General features: G+C 31.8%; 1 long non-coding RNA gene across 1 annotated transcript in view; it reads left to right on the top strand.

Moving 5' to 3' along the window:
* The window catches only part of LOC110262111, a 127,019-nt gene that overhangs the window by 35,824 nt on the left and 77,357 nt on the right, over nucleotides 1-13,838 (top strand). The window contains exon 2 of the long non-coding RNA XR_002346688.1: nucleotides 876-948. This is a non-coding gene — a long non-coding RNA (uncharacterized LOC110262111). The remainder of the gene's footprint in view (nucleotides 1-875; nucleotides 949-13,838) is intronic.

The following is a 13,838-nucleotide window of genomic DNA, read 5'->3' as shown; positions in this document are numbered from 1 at the left end:
ATGTAGTAGCTAATACATTATTAGTTCACATTTGGAAAAAAATTGAATGTTGAAAGACGATTCAAAACTATATAGTGTAAGGTTTAGAGCAAACTTTCTGAAAATCCAGCTAAATCATTAGACTAGGAAACAATTTTATTAAAAATGTATTATTTCCAGAATAATCCAGTTTAAGTGTATTACTAATAATCATACTTAATAGTGGTAGTAATTTCTTGAGTGCTGTTTTTCTGCCAACCACCAAGCTGTTTCTCAACAGATTAATTTAGCAACCAGGTTAATTGGATTTTATTATTTTTCCCATTTTTAAAATGAACAAAAAGTTCAAAGACATGAATTTACCACCTTTAAGTTGATTGGCACACAATTTCTAAGAAGGCATTTGAAACTAAGTATTTCTGGAATCTATGTCATGAGGCTTGGGTATTCAAAGTATTATTAAATTCTATAAAATAAATCATTGTTGGTTTTGAGGGAACTATTTTAAGAAGTATTAAATAAAATTAAAATGGAGTAAAGATGATCATGGAGTAGATAGATAAGTAAGAAAAATTAAGATTAAATAATTATAATTATTTAAAATGTAAAATTTTTTTTCCAAAAGTGACCACTCTTTTTAAATATCAGTATTCCCTTAGACTTGTGCATCTATTCCAAAATATGGTATAACTTTTCTAGAATACTGTTTTTTACAATTAGGTGTGACCAAAATTTAGTCTTTATATTCCAATTTTATGTCAAATACTTTTAGGTCAAAATAAATTTTGGGAGAGACTTGTTCCTAGCACCATCATTTTATGACATTATATTATTCAGATGTTATGTTAATATTGTCAAAATTATTCCTAACCATGTATACCCATTCCCAACTAAAGGAGGAAGATATTGCCTTGGATAGTGAATGTGGTATTATAATTGGAAGATACACCATTTTCTGGATTTCTTAAGGTGTGTATTACTATAATTCAAAATATTCTACATAAATCATCTTGCTTAGAAACGTTGATGAGAAGTCAGAGCAACTTAAATGCCTAGATAAAGAACATACTTAGAGCTTTTTCAGTAAGTTTAATCAGTTCAATCCAAAGAATAAATTACACTAAAAATTAAGTTATGATAATTATTTGTACCTGTTTCAGTTATATTTTAACTACAGATTTTAAGGTAATTGCTTTATACAAAGAAAGAGAAATCCTAAAAACATACACAGATAAAAATTTTTGATTCCCTTGACAGAAGATCCATGTATAGTTTTTCATGTAAAAACTATAGTATGTGAATTTTAATACAACATATATTTTGTGAAATATTCTGATAATACTCTCAATGTTGACTTTTTATGGGCTGAATATTGATTTATTGAGCTTATATTTTCTTATTTATATTCTTTTGAGCAAAATCTCAAAGAGAAAGGTCAAAACCAGTCAGAATTTATAACACTGAAAAAGTCTATACACAGTATTTTAATATGTGGTACAAATTTGAAAATCTATTCTTATCTGTGCATTTGTATATGCATAATTATTTGCACATATATTAGTGTATATATGAATGTATGTATATGTATATATTTGCAACTGCTCTTATAAGTAGTTGTGCATTACTTGTATTCTTTTTTAATGATGCCAGTAAATGATATAAATTTTATATGCATTTAAACTTATTAGTGTGTGGATTTAACATAATTTTAGTTTCATGAGCTCTTGCCCTACTTTATGAAGATAGTCAATGAAGATTAACATAGAAGTGAAGTTGTATGTCCGTGTGTATGTATGTGTCTGGCCAAACTAAGGCAATTCCATTCTTTGACATAGGGTTACTTACCATGTACATTATGTATTAGCATATGTGTTACATTTCTATTATAATAGAAATATATAACCTCTGTCTAACATATGTTAATATGATTCTGACTCATACTAAACGAGTGTTCTAATGTCAAAAGATGTCTTGTGTGTTTGTCACAGTGTATGAACATACACATACACACACATTGAAGACATTAGATAACCATTTAGACATTACTAAATTATTAATCTCTGGGCTAAGATTCAAAAGAAGACAGGCTTCAGAAATGAAAGTCAGTATATGAGGCTGATTTTCTCCAGTTTAGTATTTGCTATTTCTGGATTTGTCAGGGGAAGGGCTGAAAATGGATATATAACATTGGAATTCAGAAACCACTATAGTTTGAGGACATGAGCTGGGAAGTGACCTAGCATTTGGATTGGAATCTTGAAGAGCTATTCCCTAGGAATAAGGGTTAAACAGAATTATACTGGACTTAATAGGAACTTCAACATAGCTTTGAATCAGCGTAGTACTATATAAAGGATTATCATATGATTCCAGATTTCACATTTCTTAGGAACTTAAAAGAAGATAATATCATTCATAACCTCCAAATATTTTCTACAAACTACTTAAAAATATGTTTGAAAAGATAAGTGTATTACATGTGAGGTCTATGAAAAATAATAGGAAAAAAAGGAAATAGACTGAAAACTAATAAATACTGGCATTAATAGACATAGATTTTTCATAGTGACACTGTTGACTATATTCCTTGATATTAAAAACTTGGTAGTAACAACAGGAGTGGACTGTATATAGAATATTCATATCAGTTATGAAACATAAATTCTAAGAATGAAAAAATATAATTATTAAAATAACTCAATAACTCAGCATATAGTTTTAACAGGTTAGACATAGTTGAAGGTGAATATATGAATGAAGAAACATCTCAGGAGAAACTACATGTAATCAGACCTGAAAATATATAAACATGGAAATATTAAAAAGAAGAAGATCTAACATACATGTAATTGGAATTCCAGAAAGATTGGAAAAGAGGATGGGGAGGATCCAGTATTTGAGAAAATACTGGCTTACATCTTTAAAAGAAATGAAACTTATTGGGAAAGATTCAATAATATGAACAAATATGACAAGTATAAGTAATTGTAAAATATTCTTTTCTAAACATATTCTTTTCTAAACATATCATAGTAAAATACCTCTTTTAAAGTGAGGGGAAAAGGTAACAGTAGATTACATTCTGAGAAGCTTTCATTAAATTAACAGTGTTAAATTCTTGGCACAAATAATGGAAGATAATTTCATTTATCTTAAAAGTGACAAATTAACAACATACACAAAATTTAATAGCCGACGAAAATATATTTTGAGAATGAAGGTAAAATAGGGATATGTCTAGTACAAAAAAATGTGAAAGAGGATTTGATGCAATAGGCCTCCACTAAAGGGCATCCTAAAGGGTTTTCTTGAAACCAAAAATGTAGATAATATGGAATAGTTGTAGCAAGGAATGAAAAAGAAAGAAAATAAATGTAAATGTAGTATTTGTGATGTTGAACAGATGGAGATAGATAAATAGATATGTGATCAAAAGATGGATGGGAAGTAGAGAAACAGACACGGGTATACCTCCTTTTATCCCACTTTGCAGATAATTGCATTTTTTACAAATTGAAGGTTTGTGGCAGCACTGCATTTAGAAATACTATAAGCAGCATTTTCTTTACCAGCATCTGCTTACTTCCTGTCTTTGTGTCATATTTGGTACCATTTGCAATATTTCAAACTTTTTCATTATTATTTGTTAGGGTGGTCTGTGATTAGAGATCTTTGATGTTACTACTCTGACTCACTGAAGGCTCAGATTATGGTTGTGTTTTTTACCAATAAAGTATATTTAATTAAAGTATGGCTTTTTTTTAACATGATGCTATTATTCCACGTAAGAGACTGTAAAGTATAGGGTAAACATAACTTTTACATGCACTAGGAAACCAAAAATATTTGCATGACTTGCTTCATTGCAATAGGCACTTTATTGCAGAGGTCTGAAACAAAACCCAGAATATCTCTGAAGTATGCCTGTTGATAGGTAGATAGAATGAGCATCAGTAGGGAGTTCCTATTGTGATTCAGCTAGATAAGAATCCAACTAGTATCCATGAGGATGTAGGTTCTATCACTGACCTTGCTCGGTGGATTAAGGATATGACATTGCCCAACCAGCGGCATAGGTCACAGACACGGCTTGGATCTGGTGGTGGTGTGGTTGTAGCATAGGCCTACAGCTGCAGCTCCAATTTGACCACTGGCCCAGGAACTTCCATATGCCATAGGTGTGGCCATAAAAACAAAAGAAAAAGTGTCAGCAACATCATACAGGTGATTATCAGGATCTGGAGGAATGGGGAAATGGGAAGTTATTTTTTATTAACAACAGAGTCAGTTTGGGAAAATGAGAAGTCTTGGGAACTGTTGGTGGGGATGGTTGTACAACAGGCAAATTTACTTAGTATTAGAGAAATGTACATTTAAAAATGATTATAAGGTAATTTTTAATTTTTATTGTGATAAATTTTCCATTTTAACTTTTTTGCTTAGTTTAAAATACTTAAAATAGTTTTAAAATAGTTAAAAATCCCCCCACCCCCTAGCAACAACCATTCTCATTTCTGTTTCTATGAAGTTGACTACTCTAGGTACCTTAGATAAGTGGAATCATTTTTCTTACTGACTACTTCATTTAATATAATGTCTGCAAGATTCACCCAGTATGTGTCAAAATTACCTTCCTTTTTAGAGCTGAATAATATTCCACCATCTGCATATTCCACATTTTTTCTCTCCATTCAGTCATCATTGAACTCGGATTGCTTCCATCTTTTGGCTCTTGTGAATAATGCTACTGAATATGAGTATACAAATAGCTAAGTCCTTGCTTTCACTTCTTAAAATGGTACATTTTGTACTGTCGACTTCACCACAATAAAAAAAAAACTAGTAATAGCATAAAATTCATTAGAGTCAGCATAATAAATGCATTAAATGGTAAAGAATAAAATTAGCAATTATTGTTAGCTATAAAAATATATAATAGATTTTATTATTTAATAGTAGATGAGACTTACCTGTAATATTAACTTATTTTTTTACATTTCCTTTAAATAATTTCTCACTATGTCCTTTATGAATACTGTTTTTTTTTTTTTGTATTTTGTTTATTTGTTTGCTTTTTAGGGCTGTACCTGTGGCATATAGAAGTTCCCAGGCTAGGGGATGAATCGGAGCTGTAACTTCCAGCCTACACCACAGCCACAGCAATGCAGGATCCAAGCCCTGTTTGCAACCTACACTACAGCTCATGGCAATGCTGTATACTCAATCCACTGAGCGAGACGAGGGATTGAACCCACATCCTCATGGATCTTAGTTGGGTTTGTTAATCGCTGAGCCACAAAGGGAACTTCCCTGAATACTGTTTATTAACATATGCATCCCATTTCTTAGTATAATGATGACTAACGAACATGTAATCTAAAAAAATATTTCTGATGGCTCTCACATGTTAATTCTCCTAAATATTAAATATTAGCTCAATGTAACATCACATCCAACATCACATCTACAGTAATTTCTTCAGAGACAAAGTGAATATCTAGTTTAGCATTAATGAAAATTTTGCACTCTACATTGGCTCAGATGATAGATAAATAAATCTAATTTCTTATTCGGATTCATTCTCTCACTCCTCTGTATTTGTATATCGTTTCTGAAAGGAATCTGTAATGGTCTTGAGAAAAATCTTAACATTAAAGTAAAAATATAAAGAAAACACACTGTTTACATATAGACTGTAACACAGCAGTTTCATAGTCCTTGCTGTCCGGCTGTTCAGTTCTGCTTTCAAATGTTTGCAAAGATAAATTTATTTCTTACTATATCAGTTTCTATCACTTTTCTCAATTTAAGCGTGTACATTAATATATTAACTTTTTTCTTTCCCAACCTATATTTTGTATATTATAAGCTTGTTTAGAAGTACTTTGTAGAGAAGTGCTAAAATTACAAGAGCACAGATTAATGAGTTGCACAGTACCCAAATTAAGAACTACAGTTTATAGCATCCCAGAAGTACTCCAAATACTGATTCCAGTCACTTCTTATTCCAAGAGTATCCACAATGCTGACTTTTCACAGAAAGATTTTTGTTGTGTTTTAAATTTTAAATAGAATAAAATATGTAGAGCTTTTACATGTACCTAAGTTTCCATTTTTTTGTATTAAAATATTTTAAGTTTCATCTTTCTTGTTACATGTGTATATAATTATTTTCAGTATCATGTAAAGGTTCAATGTTTGAATATACCACATGCATTGGAAGGCATTTGAGTTGTTTCTCATTTGTGCTTCCTACAATAAGAGTAGTTAGTTATATTTTTTGTTCCTATATCATGGCAAACATCCATAAAAAGATCTCTTGGATTATAGCAAGGAGTGTAGTTGCTGATTAAATAATATTCATATATTAAGCTCAGTAGATGCTGCCAAGAAGTTTTCCAAATTAGTTAAAAATAATACACTTTCACCAAAGGTGCAGAAGAATTCCTTTTCTCTATATTATAACCTACATTTGGATTTTTTTTTTGTCTTTTTGTCTTTTCTAGGGCCGCACCCGCAGCATATAGAGGTTCCCAGGCTAGGGGACTAATCGGAGCTATAGCCGCCAACCTACCCCACAATGTGGGATCCGAACTGTGTCTGCAACCTACACCACAGCTCCTGGCAACATGAGATTCTTAATGAGGCCAGGGATCAAACTTGCAACCTCATGGTTCCTAGTCATGTTCATTAACCACTGCGCCACAATGGGAACTCCTGAATTTATTTTTGAATTAATTTTATATTTTATTTATTCAGATAAATTTGAATTTTTTGTCCTAATTTTAGCCAGTCTTTGTGGTGTGTAATAATATTGCCTTTTGATTTTAACTTGCATTTTTCTGATGACTAAGTTACATACTGTTTCAATGTGTTAACTGGATAATTGGATAAACTTTTTGAGGTAGCTATTTTTGTTTCCCATTGAGTTGTTAATTTGCCTTTTGTGTTCTATATATGAATTTTTGTTGGATGTACATACTGAAAATATTCAACCACTCTCTTTGGTCTTTTCATTCTCTTAATTGTGTTTTTCAATAAACACGGTTTCTTAATATAACCAAATTCTTTTCCACTTCCATGTCTTTTTAAAGATATATTTGTATAACTAAGGACATAAAATAGTCTCCTATATTTTATTCTGTGATTTTTTAATTGGTTTGCCTTTTTCAATTATTTTCTTAGAGACATTCAGTTATCCAAAACCATTTTTTCAGAAAGATCATTCTTCTTCAGTTTGAATTAGTGTCATTGTTAGCACAATTTGAATGACAATATATGTACAGATAGCTATCTGGACACCAAATTCTGTTCCTTTGGTGGTCTGTCTACCTTTTGAGAAAAACTTTAAATAATTCATTATGGATAAGATGTCTGCTATATGCTTATTGTTAATATTGTAAACATATCAATACATTTTTATAAAATGCTCTCCAGGGTATCTAAAAAAGAAAACATAATTTTTCTTTCTTTTTTTATTATGCATTGAAACAAATAACATGAATATTACTGAAAAAACAAAAAACTTCAACTTCTGGAATAATCTTCATTTGATTGATAATCTTTTGCTAAATGAATTTGTATTTTAAGATTTTTCATCTAGGTCCATGAGCAAGATTAACTTATTTCCCTCTCTTTTAATGTTCTTTTTGTGTTTTGCTGTCTAGTTCATTTTGCTCAAATGTCTTCAGAAATGGAGTTCTCTCTTTTTCTTTTCACTAGAAGAGTTTGTGTGAGATGGCTATTTATTTAAAATTTGTTAAGAATATTTGTGGAAGAGATATTAGAAGTGATTTACTCAAGTAAGAGTTGATATTATGTAAACATTTTAAAAATCATCTAAATTAAAACTATCACTTGTGTATACCTTTTTCATGTTTACAATAGACTAGAAAATGAGTATCTTTCTATACACTATTTTTTTCTTTTTAAATGTCAAAATCAAATTCTTAGCAAAGTATTAATCTTAGTATATTCAGTCATTGTTATAAGTATCCAGTCTCCATAGACATGATATTTATTCTTCCTAGGGGATTGAATTTATGGAAATAATAAAATAGATTCTATTTGGTCAATATCCTGACTCTGGACAATTTAGAAAGCATACCCAGTACATAATTATTTCCAGATTATCAAAGTAGTTTTACTAAGAAAAATTTTTCTGTTCTGTAGTGTAAGAATGGAATTAGGTTAATTTTCCCCCATAACTCTCTTTGGATTTTATGTTTACATTTTTTCCAACTGTATTTATTATTTTGCAATGAGGGGCAAAAATGTATAGTGGTCAGTTTTCCTTGCAAGGCATTCCTTCATTTATATATTCATTTAAACACGGAGGTAAAATTTCATGTAACTTCCATGTTTTCTAACTTAGAAATTAGCTACCCAAAAGAAGGAAACTGTTGAAGTGTCAGGAGGGAATGTTAGAGACAGTTCAACATGCAGTTTTGTGAGTACATTTTGTCCCAAATTATATCAAAATATTCAGTGCCCTACTCTATGCACAAATGGAGCGTTTTATCACACAGAATTAGACCATAGTATTGATTTATTGTTGGTGTATATAACAATTTGCCCTGATTACTACATCTCTTAGTGTAGCACAGGCTCATTTTCCTGGTTTTAAAGCATAAGTTGTAACATTTTTATTGGAGTAGATATGTCTCAGATAAAAATAGAGCGTAGTTTTGCTTTTTGGCATGACCTTGTCATTTTAGAAAGCATTACATTTTAACGACATATAATTTAAAATGCCTCTGGGAGTGCATTGAATTTACTGAGATATTTTTAAGAGTAATTACTTAACAGAGGATGTCAGAGCACTTGTAGAGTGTTAGCCTTCTTCAGGACAGATATTTGAGACTACTTGAAATGAATTAAGGCTTCCACTATTAATGTTTGATGGGAGACCATAGTGAAAAAGATGGATGCTTATATAATTGACATCCTTAACATTTAGAGCTGAATAATTAAATGCCAGAAATATAATTCTGAATAAAATGTCAGGACCTAACTCAATAATATTTAATGATGTTGTAGGAAAGAAATGAACAGAAGTCATTTTATATTATTAATTAAATTATTTAAAATAGGCTTAATTGTCTCCATATATCATTAAGAAGTTTTTATTCATATTATTGTTTCTGAGAATAATTTGTCTCAAATATTCAACTTCTACCAGTCCAGAGATGTTGGATATTCTTCTGATTCACATGACTTCAAAATACTTTCATCAAAATGTAAGCACTGATTCTATTTGTTGGGCTAAATATTTTAATTACAATTGGTATGGTACTAAATCCTGCTTTATTCTTGGTTTATTTAGTCCTGTTCAACAGATTTTTTTCCTAGTTAAACAATATATTTAATAAAGCTGGAGTTCCCGTTGTGGCTCAGTTATTAACGAATCCAACTGGGAACCATGAGGTTGTGGGTTCCATCCCTGGCCTCGTTCAGTGGGTTAAGGATTCAGCATTGCTGTAAGCTGTGGTGTAGGTTGCAGAGGCAGCTAGCATTGCCATAGCTGTGGCATAGGCTGGTGGCTACACCACTGATTAGACCCCTAGCCTGGGAACCTCCATATGCCGCGGATGCAGCCCCAGAAAAGACAAAAATAAAAAATAAAAAATAAATGAAATTAAGAAATTCATTAAGGTCAGGAAGGTCCTTGAAGTGGATTCCTGAATAAGCTATTGAATAGCTTCAGACAGTAGATGAAAGATGTCAATATTAAGCATAGAATTCTGAAACCATAGTAACAAGTAGCATGAGATAGTTCAAGATATTAAATAACATTGACTAGTCTAAATATAGTCAACTTTTCTATCTCTACCTAGGCTACAAAACAGTTAACCAATCTCCTGGGAATCATATTCCCTTTTGTAGTAGTATTATAGTATGTTTTATAGTAATGGATCTCAAATTGAACTCCCAAGAACCTTTAGGGACTCCAGAGGTCACAACTACTGTCATGACAATCGTTTTTCATTCACATTCCCTAATGAGTATATAGTTGATTTTTCAAAAGGCCTTAGGACAAGTGATCTTGTCACAGACTGAATTCAAGAAGTTGAGAATTCTATGCCTTCATCACACCAGTTATTAAGGAAATTTGTGGAAATGTAAAACAGTGTTACTCTTTGACTATTATTTTTGAAAAGTATAATTATTTTTTTACTTCATTTTGGGGGGTTGCTTTCAATTTATTTTTTAAAAAATTTTTATTATGATTGACATTTTTTACAGTGTTCTGTCAATTTCTGCGATAGAGCAAAGTGACCCAGTCATTCATATATATACATTCTTTTTATCACATTATCCTCCATCATGTTCCATCACAAGTGATTAGATATATAGTTCCCTATTCTATACAGCAGGATCTCATTGCACATCCACTCAAAATGCAAGAGCTTTCATCTGCTAACCCCAGATTCTCAGTCCATTCCACTCCTCCTTCTGCTGCCAGCCCCCTGGCAAACATGAGTCTGTCCTACATGTCCATGAACTTTTCTGTTCCATAGATTGTTTGTACCATATTTTAGACCCCACGTGTAAGTGATGTCATATGTGTTTTTCTCTTTGTGACTTAACTTCATTCAGTATGAGAGTCTTTAGTTCTATCCATGTTGCCACGAATGGCATTATTTCGTTCCTTTTTATGGCTGAGTAGTATTCCATTGTTTATGTGTACCACATCTTCTTAATCCATTCATCCTTTGACGGGAATTTAAATTGTTTCAATGTCTTGGCTGTCATGAATAGTGCTGTGATGAACATGCAGATGCATTTATATTTTTCAATGAAATTTTTGTCTGGATGTTTGCCCAGCAGTGGGATTTCCAGGTCATATAGTAGTTCTCTACTTAGTTTTCTGAGTTATTTCCATACTGTTTTCCATAGTGGTTGTAGCAATTTACATTCTCACCAACAGTGTAAGAGGGTTACCTTTTTCCCACATCCTCTCCAGCATTTGTTATTTGTTGTCATACTAATGATGGCCATTCTAACCAGTATGAGGTAGTACCTCTTAGTAGTTTCGATCTACATTTCTCTAATAATTAGTGATGTTGAGCATTTTTTTTCATGTGCCTGCTGGCCATCTGTATGTCTTCTTTGGTGAATTGTCTATTTTGGTCCTTTTCAGTTGGTTTTTTTGTTGTTGAGTTGCATGAGTTGTTTGTATATTTTAGAGGTTAAATCCTTTGTCAGTTGAATCATTTGCAAAAATGTTTTTTCTTCTATTCTTTGGCTTGCCTTTTCATTTTTTAACGATTTCCTTTGCTGAGCAGAAGCTTTTGAGTTTAATGAGGTCCCATTTAGTTTATTTGTGTCTTTATTGTTTTTATCCTAGGAGGTAGATCAAATAAGATGTTGTTCTGATTTATGTCAAAGAGTTTTCTGCCTGTGTTTTCCTCCAGGAGTTTTATAGTGTCTGACCTTACATTTAGGTCTTTAATCCATTTTGAGTTTATTTTTGTGTATGGTGTTAGACAGTGTTCCAATTTCATTCTCTTACTTGCAGTTGTACAGTTTTCTCAGCACCATTTATTGAAGCAACTCTTTCCTCCTCTCCCTTTGCTATAGATTAATTGGCCATAGGTGTTGGGTTTATTTCTGGGCTTTCTATCCTGTTCCTTTGATCTATATTTCTGTTTTTGTACCAGCACTGTACCATTTTGGTGACTGTAGCTTTGTAGTATAATCTGAAGTCAGGGAGCCTGATTCTTCCAGTTCCGTTTTTTCTTTTCAGTATTGCTTTGTCTACTCGAGTCTTTTGTGTTTCCATACAAATTTTAAAATATTTTCTCCAAGTTCTGTGAAGAATATCATTGGTAATTTGATAAGGATTGCTTTGAATATGCAGATTTCCTTAGGTAGTATTGTCATTTTAACTATGTTGATTCTTCCATTCCAAGAGCATGGTGTATTTTTCCATCTATTTGTGTTTCCTTTGAATGCTTTCATCAATGTTCTACAGTTTTGCGAGTACAGGTCTTTTGTCTCATTAGGTAGGTTTATTCCTAGGTATGTTATTATTTTTGATGCAGTGATAAATGGGATTGTTACCCTAATTTCTCTTTCTGATCTTTCATTGTTAGTATGTAGAATTGCAATTGATTTCTGTGTATTAATTTTGTATCCAGTGACTTTACCAAATTCATTGATGAGCTGTAATAGTTTTCTGGTAGTGTCTTAGGATTTTCTAGGTATAGAATCATGTCATCTGCAAACAGTGATAGTTTTACTTCTTCTGCCCTAATCTGGATTCCTTTTATTTCTTTTCTTCTCTGATTGCCATGGCTAGGACTTCCAAGACTATGGTGAATAACATTGGTGAAAGAGGACATCCTTGTCTTGTTTCTGATCTTAGTGGAAATTCTTTTAAGTTTTTTATCATTGAGAATGATGTTAGCTGTGGGTTTGTCATAAGTGGCTTTAATTATATTGAGGTAGTTCCCTTTTATGCCCAGTCTTTTGAGAATTTTGATCAGGGATGGATATTGAATTTTTTCAAAAGCCTTTTCTACATCTACGGAGATGATCATGTGGTTTTTATTTTTCAGTTTGATGTAGTGTATAACGTTGATACATTTGCTGATATTGAAGAATCCTTGCATCTCTGGGAAAAATCCTACTTGATCACTGTGTATGATCTTTTAAATGTATATTTGTATGAGTTTGCTAATTTTTGTTGAGGATTTTTGCATCTATGTTCATCAGTGATATTGGCCTGTAATTTTCTTTTTTTGTAGTATCATTGTCTGGTTTTGGTATCGGGAAATGGCTTCATAGAAAGAGCTTCAGAGTGTTCCTTCCTCTGCAATTTTCTGGAAAAGTTTGAGAAGAGGTGTTAACTCTTCTCTGATTGTTTGGTAGAACTCAGCTATGAAGTCACTGTGTCCTAGACTTTTGTATTTTGGATGTTTTTTAGTCACAATTTCAATTTCAGTACTTGTAATTGGTCTATTCATATTTTGAGTTTCTTCCTGGCTCAGTCTTGGTAGGTTGTAGCTTTGTAAGAATTTGTCCATTTCTTCTAGGTTGTCTATTTTATTGGAATACAGTTGCTTTGTTTTCTTTCTCTCTGTTATTAATTTCTGCCCTAACCTTTATGATTTATTTCCTTCTACTAATTTGGGGCTTTGTCTGTACTTCTCTAGATTTTAAAGTGTAAGTTTAAGTTGTTTATTTGCATTTTTATTCTTTACTGAGATAAGATTGTATTACTATAAACTTCCCTCTCAGAACTGCTTTTGCTGTGTCCCATAGGTTTTGAAATGTTGCATCTTTATCATTTGTCTCTATGTATCTTTTAATTTCCTCTGATTTCTTCAGTGATCCAGTGGTTGTGTAGTAGCATATTGTTTAGCTTTCAAAAGTTTGTGTTTTTGTTGTTTTTTTCTTATAGTTTATTTCTAGTCTCAGAGCACTGTGATCAGAGAAAATACTTGAAATAATTTCAATTATTTTTTTAATTTATCAAGGTTTGATCTGTGGTCCAAGATGTGATCTATCCTGTAGAATGTTCTGTGTGCACTGGAGAAGAAAGTAAATTCTGCTGCTTGGGGTGACAAGTTCTATAGATATCAGTTAAGTGTATTTGGTCTAGTGTATCGTTTAAGGCCTATGTTTCCTTGCTGATGTCTGTCTGGATGATCTGTCCATTGCTGTAAGTGGGGTGTTAAAGTCCCCCACTATTATTGTGTTATTGTTAATTTTCACTTTTATGGCTGTTAGTAGTTGCCTTATATATATTGTATTGCTCTTATGTTGTATGCATATATATTTAAAATTGTTATTTATTCTTGTATTGATCCTTTGATCATTATGTAATGTCCTTCTTTGTCTCTTGTGACCTT

This window comes from Sus scrofa, chromosome 8, assembly GCF_000003025.6.
Source record: "Sus scrofa isolate TJ Tabasco breed Duroc chromosome 8, Sscrofa11.1, whole genome shotgun sequence".
NCBI classification, from domain to species: Eukaryota; Metazoa; Chordata; class Mammalia; order Artiodactyla; family Suidae; genus Sus; species Sus scrofa.
The sequence above is the reverse complement of the archived record's forward strand: the minus strand, read 5'-3'. Positions and strand labels throughout refer to the sequence as shown.